We start from the raw sequence: 12,500 nt of genomic DNA on the forward strand, positions 1-12,500 counted from the left end.
GGGAAAAAAGAAAAAAAAGAAGAAAAGAAAGGGGAGACTAGACAACAAGCCTGCGATTCACTCAACAGCAGCCTACCACATTAGCTTTAGTTCCTAGAAAGAAGAGCTCGATCAGCCACCCAACGAACTTCCAACATGTGATTCACGTCGACACCTCCACGCCCGAGTCCGACTTGAAACAACTCCTTATAGAGGTGCGCGGGATCTCGTTTTTAGCACGCTGAACAAATAACAAGTAAATTGTAAAGCTGTTCACAATTCGATAAGCTTAAGTGCTTGCCACTGCTGTATGAAGTATAACAACTTTCAGTTTACTAAAATTTTGGCAACGCCCTCCGAGGCTGTAGGTTCAATTAAAACACCAGCATTTATCAGAATGATGGACAAAAGGCACCATCGTTACTGACAGCTCCCAAGTGCGATAAACCACTTACTCAAATAAGCTTGATGTGACCTGCAGAAGACCAGCGATGCGAGTGTGCACGGCTCTGCTCATGACGTCATACAAGGATCCACATAGGCCGAGAGGAGGGAGAGCCAGGCAGAGCCGAAAGGGGAGGCCCTCTCGGCGACACGCCCCTCTGCGTCTTTTAAAGTCAAATTAGGGATGCGAGAAGTGTATCATTAGTCTGTAGATTTAGGTATAGCCTCCGTAATTTCCTTGGTGTTTCGCTGACTCCATATTGCTGTTTTGTATAAAAAAAAATCATCGCAATTTGATTCAATATATCCATTCTATGCTATGACGTAATGTATTATGTAATATAAAATATACTGAAAATGATGAACATACTGCAAGTCGAGCATCCCCTTATCCCCGAAGAGAAGAAAACGGAATGAAATGGAACCATCTGGTGCGCTTGAGTGATTTATGAAGCATTAATGGCTTTCACAGGAAGGACATGATCAGACTGACAACTTCAGCACATATCTCACATTTCTGGACTCGACTTAGGAGCATAAACAAACCAACGCATCATCACATAAAGTAAGATTCTCATGCTCGGTTGAAGCGCACTTTGACACAAACTTAACTCGAAAAATGAACCAGCTGTGAGCTAGAAAATATACCTGAAAACATTATAACAGGTAAAGGAACATTAGGATTATAAACACCAAGCTGTAAGTCGGTAAAGCAATAATAATATCAACATTTCACTTACATCTTGCGTATTACCTTTTAAATCCACGATCAAATACAGGCTTCAAACGCCTGGTACGCGAACGGCACAAGCTTCGAATCTTGTAAACCTCATTAGCGGGATCGGAACGGAAGAAGACGAACGCCAAGCAGACATAAGGACCTCCTTTGTTTTTACAAATAATCATTAAATAATATTCTTCGAGTAAAGTCTTTTATATGAACCTTTCCATAATCAAAATATGTTGTTCGAGCTCATGTATCATTGCTAAATTTAATATAAACAGTGTTTATTCTATGATGAAATTTCCTGCCTTCGATTTCTATGTATAATGTTTAACATTTATATTTAAACTATATATATGCTTATATATACATATATACCATAACATATATATATATGTGTGTGTGTGTGTGTGTGTGTGTGTGTGCATTATGTAAGTAATGTATATATATACATTATATATATACATATTTATATATACATATATATATATGTATATATATGTACATATACATATATATACATGTCTTTCCCTTTTTTTATATATATATATGCATATATATATACACACACACACACATATGTATATACACATATATATAGAATCTTATATACATACATATGTATGTACATACATATAATTTACACATTTACACATATATATAATTTTATATGAACTTTATATATACATGTATATGTATGTATATATATATATTTTTTTTTTTTTTTGTGTATATGTGTGTGTGCACACATACACATATACTCATGTCTTTCATATATATATTTATGTGTATCATGTATAATGTAATGTGCTCTGTATACATATATATGTATACATACACCACACTGCACACACACACATATCTCTTGTATTTGTATGTATGTGTATTCTTTTCTTTTCTTTCTCTTTTTTTTTTTTCTTTATGTATACATAACACTCATGTATATGTACTGCCTAATGTGATGTTGATGTTAATGTATGTGTGTGTGTACATGTGTTATATAACTGATGTGATGATGATGTGTTTGTATGCTAGTATAATAATATGTGTATATATACAGTAATTATAATATTAACTTATATATATATATAATATATATGTATATATATATATATTTATGTATATATACTATTATAAATAGAATATATATGAAGAAATAAATAAATAAATATATATATATATATATATATATATATATATATATATATATATATATATATATATATATATATATATATTTGCCAAATCGCGTGCACTTTTTACACACACACACACTTCTTTGATTTGATGCTGCCCAAACTACCGAGGTATTACAAACTTGTCAACTTTTACCAACATGTAATCAAAACCAAGACAGATTTTATCTCTGCGTCTCTTTACGAGGTTTCCACTTTCGTCTAACGATGAGTTGAAGAGAAGGTCTGGTTGCTTTCTTGCCGGAAGGAGCAATGTTGAGTTGAAGATGGGCAATGTCGCGTTGGAGATGAACCCAGGCAGTGGATAGGCTCAGCAGGAATTTATCCACTGGTATATATAGATATGATATATAATGTAATATGATATATGTAGTATACTACATGATATTTATGATATGATATGATATACATAAGACACATTCTATGATATGATGTAATATAACATGATATGATATAACATATGACGTGACTATAATATGATATGCATGATATGATGTGATATGACTAATTATACAACACTCTACATGTTTATATTTATCTGATAACGATAGGGGAGCTTTATTTGCAGGAGGAGATACACTTCTACAGGCAGCCTCGACGTAGAGTGATTGTATAGGTCAGCAGTCATGAGGGCAAGGGCGTGGCTTGAGTCAGCACAGGGTGAGGGCACGGGCAGCCCCCTCTAACTGTGGCACTGGCAAATATCTGGCCAATTTCAGACCCTAATGATAAATGAAATACGTGAAAAATAAACACATTGTGAACGAAAAAATGAACTATTTGGAATAAAGAATTTACAATTAAAAGTATCACATGAATGATTTATGAAAAAAAGAACTTGAATATATACGAATAACACAATACTAACAAACTGTACAGCAATAAAAACGAAAACATAGGTAACCCAATTTATCTATTAAATTTCGTTATAATTGCGGTTAGTGAAATGAAACTATAATACGCACGAAATAGACTACAGTAATAACTAAATCATACGATTTATAACTGGATCTAGAGCCACTCTCAGGGTCTCTCTCTCTCTCTCTGTTTGTCTGCCTCTCTTTCTTTCTCTGTCTCTTTATGCCTCTGTCTCTGACTCTTTGTGTGTGTGTGTGTGTGTGTGTGTGTGTATGTGTGTGTGTGTGTGTGTGTGTGTGTGTGTGTGTGTGTGTGTGTGTGTGTGTGTGTGTGTGTGTGTGTGTGTGTGTGTGTCCCAGTAAACTTCACAGCAGATATCTTCACACACCCTCTCTTACTCTTTAGTCTTACTGCACTCTATCTCTCTCTCTCTTTCTCACACGTATATATACGTATACTTTTATTCATCTAAAGGAAATGAGTATATATAATGCATATATATATTATATACTTACAAAAATATATAGCATATACACATATTTATTTAAACACATACACGTATGTATGTTGTACGTGCGTGTCTGTGATACAAGCACCAACTGAAGACGGGTACATTTTCATAATCACATTTGAATACATCCCACACTGCAAATCTCAATCAAAAACAGAGAATCTCGCAAAGAAAATAAACTTGATGATAAAAAATAGCAGTCTTGACCAACCTAGGATATAAATACTGGATTCAACAGAACAATAAACAGTTTAACGAGCTGGATTCTAACCTGAACAGTCCTGAAACCTCTTGTCAGGAAGCTGGGCGAAGCGGATTCTTGTTTCCCCAGTGACCTAGTCTTGCCATTTGTGTGTTTGGCTGGACCCTTGATTCTTGTTTTCCCCATTTCAGTCTTGTATTTACATTGTGATCGGCTGGACATGATTCTTGTTTCCCCAGTGACCTAGTCTTGTATTTGCATTGTGTTTGGCTGGACCTGGAGAAGTGTCGTTGTCATGGATAAGATTGTCGTTTTCCTTGATGGATAAAACTTTTCTAATGAAGAACCTGAATATAGGATGCTCTGTTCAGTCCTGACGATGATGATACTGTGTATAATGAGTCAAGAAAGTGAGTATTGGTATTAGCAATTTGGAATATAGGGAATGTGGATTGTAATAATAAATATGATGAGAGAAGCAGGGCTTTTTAGTATTGTTACATCGGGATATTTGTATATGAATAACACGTATGTATATAAGTTAAAGAGACCGACGCGCGCGTAGATAGAGGAAATGGACACCGCCATCTTATAGAACGGAAGAAATAAAGTAGGACAATAGAACATAGTTTAGCTGCAGCCGCCTCAGTCACCGCTAAATAACGAAAATATAACGTGCAGTCGCCGCTCAATTCTGTCCGCATCTTGTTTACCTTTCAAGAATAACAACGCAGACCACCTAACTCATTACTGCGATGTCCGAAGTAGTTCATGTGTTACTATATGTGTTACTCTGCTTATCCAAAAACAATATTTATTAATTATCAGTGGATGCTGTTACACATGGTATTTGTTACAGAGAACGACACGCCTCCAGAGATCGAGAAAAAATGATGTTTTTCTGCTGAAAATGCAGTGATCTTATGGATCCTTGAGTTTTCTTCTGCACCAGAATAAACCGTTGGAATCCTAATACCATATCTTCATCGACGATCTTGATGACGTCCCGTTGAAGCGAGTATAAGTATATCAGGGCAATAATGGTAAAACAGGCTTAAATAAGAAGAATAGCGATAAAGGATAAGGTAAAACTAGCACAAAAAATGCTATAATCGGCCAATGAAACTCTACGGACGTTACCGCCGTCTTTGAAATTCTACAGGACTGATGCCAAAGAATTCAAAGCCTCTGCAGACAACCCACACTTTCAGCAAAACTATCAATTCTTTACGTTCAAACCGCTCAAAAACGTGGCTTACCAATAAAACAGCGTAATATAACAATTTAAATTCTTTGCTGACGCTGGCTCCACCTAACACGCCGGGACACATTCTTTTCACCTCGGTATGTATGGCAAGATAGAGCTGCATTCACACCGTAAAATAATAAACAAAATACCTTTATATCTGAGCACCAACTTTTGTTCTGTTTTCCTACCGCTCTGGATTGCTTCGATTTTTTAATCTTTCGGCGATGGAGCTCTTGATGGACCCAGGTCACAGGGATCATTACCTAAGTCAATACTATCTTCTTTCTTGCATAGTAATAATATGCCAAGAATCAACACAACACTGGAAACGCAACATTTTTTACTGCCGTTCCACCTCAAAATGAGCGGGCCAATGAGCTGTCAATCTGGCGACGCGAAATTAATGTGAAGCATCTACTGTTTTGATTCTAAATAATGCTGTAAATCAGTTAAAAACACGTAAATGAAATATAATATCAGCAATGAAGACACAAGACCATAAATGTGTAACAGCATATACTAATAATTAAATAAAATATATTTCGAAAGGGCATAGTAACACGTGAATTACTTTTAAGCGGTGTTGTTGTTTTCATAATAGGAAAACAAGATGATCAACAGAACGAACAAGCGTAGCGTTATGTTTGTCATTTAGTGGTAAATATGAGGCGCTGCAGCTTAAGCCATATTCTATCCCACTCTAACTGCTACAGCTCTATAAAGATGGCGGCGTCCATTTCCTATATCACGTATTGGTTTATATCTTACTATATATTGTGTACTTTTAATAAATGTAGCATTATAATCTTGATTGACCCATAGTGACTTTCAATTCAGAACCATTATCTCTATTATGAAATCCACTTGAAAGTCGTGATTTAAATACGATTGAACTATAGTTCGATAGTAGCCATTGAGGAATTTTTCAGTTTCCTACAACCATCAATATACAATTGTATTCTGGAAATTATTTGTAAAGTAACTGCGACTATTACTCTGGGAGTCCACATCTCCCTGGACCTCTATCCGATCGCCGTGGATAGTCGTGATATATTACCTTTATTTCACAACGATATTATATACCTGCTCAGGTTTTCCGCATACATCAGTGTCTACGCAATTCTTCCAGATTTGCCGCTGATTGCCCTATATTCGCGAAATTTTCAGGGCAAGATGGGCAAAATCGCCGAAAAAAGACAGAACAGTCCCCTTAAATTGTTAGATTAGGTTGGTTTATTGGTCAATATGTTTTGAGTTGCAGGACCATCTCGAATTCCCCGTAGAGTTTCACCGAAGGTGGGTTAGATTTCCTGGGTTTCAGTTTAGTTCTTTATTTACCACCCTGGCTAACTGTACAGGCGTGGGCAAGCTGTCGATCATTTAAAAGAAAAGAACAATCAATTATTTATCTACTTATCTATCAAGCCGGCATATGTGGTCATGTGATACTACATTCCAAATTTAGGATACAACATAAATATATCTTTCAAGACATCAGATGATATGAAGAAGTTACATAGTTCTCCATACCTCATGCATTATTCTGACAGGCGCTGTTACATGGCACTCTGAATATAATGTACAAGTGTTAAACATATTCTTCTAATTATAATTTACATAAAGCGTTTTAAACCCGGAAAGTTCTTGCCTGAAATCTCGCAAAGCGTTTTTTTCAACGCTGCTCAAGCGCTTCGCTTGCTTTTCTCAAGCGACCTCCGTAGATGAAGCTTGACTTGCGCGCACTAAGTCAAGCGGTGTACCGTCAACATGGCAACGGCGTCGGTCGCGTACCGTACTGGTCACAATCTTCGAATGCGGGCGCTATTAAGAACTCAGCAATATCTTATCAGATAAATACTTTCCCTGGTATCTGATTCTGTAATTTTCTTAAAATCATGTTCAAAAGAAATTGAGTAACTGAACACGAAAGGAGATATCAGAGTTTATAGGAATAAGACTCGCTATGAATAATAAATGATTGTAGATAGAAAAAATTACCTCTTATTGTTAAACTTCTCGTCTATCTAAATCGAGAATATATCTGCTATTTATGAAATACTGAATATTTCAAGTGAAAAGTCTGAAATTCTATAACATTCTTCTGTTGATATCATATTCGATGGTTGTATAATTAACTCATAAAAATAGGATGTATGAATAGGTAAGCTACTATATTTTAATTCAGGATATTCATTTGTTTTGATAACGCAGTAGAATGAAAGGGCTGTCAATCGGAAGAGTGTGTGTGTCATTGTTTTAGAGACGCTATGAATATAAGAGAAAATATAGCCTTTGTTAAGATGTTTGGAAGATTTGTTACTTCTCTGCATCTTGATGCGGCGCCATCTTGATCACGGCGCCATTTATCGATTGTTTTTAGATTGTGCGCTCAATATGTTACCAACCGTCAATGGAATAAATTCCTCCTCGACTTGTGCATAAGTTATCTCTTTCAGGTGTTGGTGGGAATATTGCTTTTAAACTTAAAGTATGTATATTTCGTTGTGTTATTTTAATATTTCTATGCTCATCAAGGACTGTTATGATTTGTACTTTTATAAAGAGACATTTCCACATGTCTGGCATCACTGAAGAGGGCCTGTATATGGCGTTTAAACGAGGAACAGTACAGCGCTTGGCAAAATTCTTGCCAAAGCCCCCTCTCAGCATAGTTCTATTCAGCAATACAGGCTGGCACTGACCTGCCAGTACAATCTATATTCCAGCCACGATTCTTCCAGTCACAATATCACACACTGTCTTGTTCTTGTTTTTCATAAACCATAGATGAACTACTATCGCAAACCGGTCATGAGTAACATGCTGACTTAAAGCGTTGAGAATTAATCAAGTCAGACAGAGTATCTGAAGAAAGTTTTAAATATGTATGAAATCCTAGCAGGAGCTTTCCAAGGTCTATCTATCCACTTTTGCTTGTCTCTGATTTTATGGGCGGTCATATGATCATGCCTGGGGACTAACATGCGATGGTACCACACAAAACGTATATCGTCTCGTTCTTTTGCACGTCACATTTATCGCCTGTCATTTGCAATATTTCTTGCACCTTTCATCTAGTGCGTTCAAAGCCAGAGCACACTGTGAGTCGCAGAAAATTGCCCTGAGCATTGACTTGGCCAGAAATTCGGTGGCTATAGGCATTCTGCAAACCTGGTTGCGTAGTGCTAAGCCCCAATCACTGAACCATACAATCCTGGTGCTGCAAATAGAATTCCAAAATGGTGGTTACGTCTGTAGAACTTCATTAGCCGATTTTTTTTCTGTTTTTATGTATTTTTTATCGTTATTCTTATTTAAAGCCATTTTTACCCCATAATTTCCCTGATATAACTTCATGCCCTCCTGCTAACGGGACTATCATATCAAGATCGTCGATAGAGAAATGGTACTCGATCTACTGAATGATTCATTCATGAAGGAACAATGAGAATCGATGAAATCATTGGATTTTCTGCAGGAAAACATAATTACTTCGACTGAATGCTCTGTGGAGGGGGATGCGTCGCTATTGGTGACAATTACCATTGATAATATGATTTAAAATAGCTTACGGAAGTTAGTTATCTTAGTCGTTTTAAGGTGAGATCACAGATGGGCACGTGACCTTAGATTCATTTACAATAGAAAATTGAGATTACAACATATTTTCTACAATAAAGCAAATTAAATGATAATATATATATATATATATATATATATATATATATATATTTTTTTTTTTTTTTTTTACTAAGATTTCGAAAAACGTTCTCTAGATTGTTGTTCAAATTTTAAGGAAACGACAGGATCAGTCTATCTACCCATCATGAACACACACACATACACACACACATATATATATATATATACACATATATATATATATATATTTTTACATCGTTGCTGTAAATTATACAGAATTGACAATTGGCCGGGATATATCGACCCAGATAAAGTTTGGTGTGGTTGGTACTGATAGCTTCAGTAGAGGCAAGAACATTCATTTTACCAAGGTGCCTGGAGGGAGCGACATAAATCCCATAGATGAAGTGGGAATCTTTTCGTAGTCCCATAGTATTGGATTCTGATGATGAGTATGAGTGGAGTTATTGAAGTTATGGCTATTAAAAAAGGAAAGAAAAACTGTTGTCAGGCAAATTTGGGAAGTTATAATCGATGGAATCAGTTTGGGATGGCTTTTACAAATATTTCTATTGTGCTTTTCTATTTTGTATATTGTGGAAATTGTATATGTAGGGATTGCATTAATTCAGTCAAGTATTTTGCTGAAGAGAGTATAATCATGAATAATGTGGTATTCGTTGTTTCTTACAAAAATATCATATGATTTATATTTTTCATGGCTGCAGAGTAAAGCAGCACATGAAAAAGATGAGTAATCAACTCATCACGTGTATCTGTTGATATCATATGATTATTGCTGTGCATGAAATGCGAGTTTCACAATAATAACTCGTATAGTATGGCGTGACCAGCAGTATGAATCTGTATGAAAGTGAGGTAGGTCATTATATTAGTAACATTTAAATCCTTTTAGCGTTTTTTCCTTACATTTTCATTCTTAAACATGTCACAATATTTTTATCATTGTATTTATTTATGAACATTTAAGGATGAGTAGAAAATTTAGACATTTTTATTTTAGTTATAGCTCAATTATTGTAAAGAAGAAAATTAGGACGTGATCTGTGAAGGAACCAAGTAATGGAAGGTAAGGCCGCGTGTGTCTGAAACAATTTGGTTGCGTGACACTTAAAGTCGAAACTATTCTTGTTGTTATGGAATGCGGATAAAAATGTAATAGATCTTAGACCCATGTGAATACCAGATATACCACATTTGCACGAATTAATGACCTTATCACTTTCTGTTATCTCACTCTTCATAGGGTGAGTCGGCACCCCTGGTATAGCGAGGTACTACTAAATGGTCGAAGAAAATTCGCATCAAGAGGAATGGTAAGGACAAGGCCCAAGCCCTACGGAAGGACCAAGGTGTCGCCATGGCGGGCCAGACGGAGCCGACGCCTAAGCCGTCGAACAAACTCAGCGGAGGAGAGAGTCAGGCGGTCTTCAAGATGCTCGACCTGCGGTGTCCTGGTGAGCGAAGGGCGGCCCGTGGGGGGGTGAAGGTATAAAAGAAGTCGAAGACTGGATTACAGGCAATATTTAGATTTACATTGGCTCTATAAAGTAGTTCTGAACAATTTCGGGCTGTGAGCTATCATAAGAATTTTTTGCACCAAGTATACCGTTATCAGGTGTTAATTGAGACTTGGATAGTTATTATCATGTATTAATGTGGGTTGTGACCTAAACGAGGCTCGTATAGATATTACCCAGGTGATTCGGCATTCTATCCATACTGAACTTCAAAATGAATGACTATTATACTGCTACCCTGTTTTGCAAAATCAGCTTTTTAGATATCAACAAATATCAGCTGATGTAACACCTAACACTAAAAAAAGCAACTGCATTCGTTCATCAGTGATTTTAACGATTGTATGCTTCAAAAATGTGGAACCACACTCTTGACACAAAATCCCTACTAAGGAGACCACCGCTTGAAATCAACTGATATATCAAATAACGTAGAGGATTAGAACATTACATTTTTGAAACTGAAGTCGGATTAGGTTAAGACTTCCTACAAACGTGAAGGTCTAGCATAAGAAAATTGTATTAAATTGTTGCATTATAATTTCCTTAAGCACAATTCATTGTACCATAATTTCATAAACATGGTTGCATTGCTTAATTTCATGGCTGTAATACGTTGAGAACTGGTTGGATTTGCATTCCTCCACACAGGAGGCACAAGCAACGGCTGTGGTGCAGATGTATACGGGACGGAACCACCGCCACTTGTGGTACAAGATCACTGCCAAATTTATTACAGCACCAAAGACAACATCCGCAAGTCCTTTTTCATCCAGGCGAGTTCGTTTTCTTCAATAGTCGTCAGTCATTCTGCACTGAATAATATATTTTATTCAACAATACGTCCTCTTCTACTTTCAGCTTCAGAAATTGCCTTTTCCATATTATCCATTTATTATCTGCTTGGTAACAATTATTTTCAGATTTTGAGAATGAATTGGAACTTTTAAAACGTTGAAACTTTTATTGATTTTTAAATGATTTCGAGAAGAAATTGACTTTTTAAAACTTAAAATTCTCTTTCTTTATGGAATAATTGTTCAGATTTGGAGAACAAATTGGAATTCCCGCTCCCATTATTTTAAGACTCATTTTCTGGTCATATCTTCGGTTTACGACTTGACATTTAAGGGTCTTCGACGCAGGAAATCTGCAAAGTTTTCTTATCCGTTTGAACTTTTCATTTCCATCAATTCGAATCGACGTAAGTTGTTATTTTTATTAGTTTATTGTGCTTGTAATTCCTGCACATTGCTGCGCTTTTGAAACCGCCGATTATGCCCTATCGTCGTCGTCGTCATCGTAACCATTATTATTTCTTTTAGTTATTGACATTTTCTTATCATTAATGAAACGAAACACAGGCACAGAAAGGCAAATGAACATAGACAGTTAAACAAGAACTCACAGTCTATGTCATTACCTTCTTGTGGTCGGCCAAATCTGTCACAATCACATGTATATTTAATGCCTATGAAATCATATTTCGTTTATTCAGAACTTCAGAGTTTCTTCGTTCTATGATCATAAAATAGGCATCTACTGCCAGTATCTGAATATATGTTACTTCGAAATCAGTCTATTAGTTTTGTGGATTATAGGTGATACATTATTGACAACATAGATGGGAATGCCCCCATCATGATGTCCCACCTACTCATCCACGTCCATATACAGCAATGCAATTAATCCATGTCTGTATCCTTGTCTGTCGTATTAGTAATCTATGTATGTGTCTATGTCTTTGTCCAGCAATCAATATGTGTCTATGTCTTGTCCCATGTCCATGTCTGTGTCAGCAATCCATGTCATGTCTGTGTCCCTTGTCATATATTAATAATCTGTGTGTCCTTGTCCATATCCTGTGTCCTTATCCATGTCTGTGTCCTTGTCGGCAATCATGTCTGTGTCCTTGTCCATGTCTGTGTCCTTGTCCATGTCATGTCTGTGTCTTATTAGCACAACATCATGTATAAGTAAATCATGTCCTTGTCCAATATCTGTATCCATGTCTGTAATGTAGCAATAATACGTGTCATGTCATGTCTGCGTCAACCAATCCCGTAATCACATATCTGCGTTTCTTACCATCCATATCATAAATTACATAATCAAAGCATTATCATCTCTGTCAATGCAATCCATATCTGTAAT

General features: G+C 36.1%; 1 protein-coding gene across 1 annotated transcript in view; it reads left to right on the forward strand.

Moving 5' to 3' along the window:
* Positions 1-12,500, forward strand: part of LOC113811330 (actin nucleation-promoting factor WAS) — a 30,327-nt gene that overhangs the window by 14,392 nt on the left and 3,435 nt on the right. The gene's annotated exons all lie outside the window — the stretch shown is intronic.

The sequence above is a fragment of the Penaeus vannamei genome, chromosome 2, assembly GCF_042767895.1.
Source record: "Penaeus vannamei isolate JL-2024 chromosome 2, ASM4276789v1, whole genome shotgun sequence".
NCBI lineage: Eukaryota > Metazoa > Arthropoda > Malacostraca > Decapoda > Penaeidae > Penaeus > Penaeus vannamei.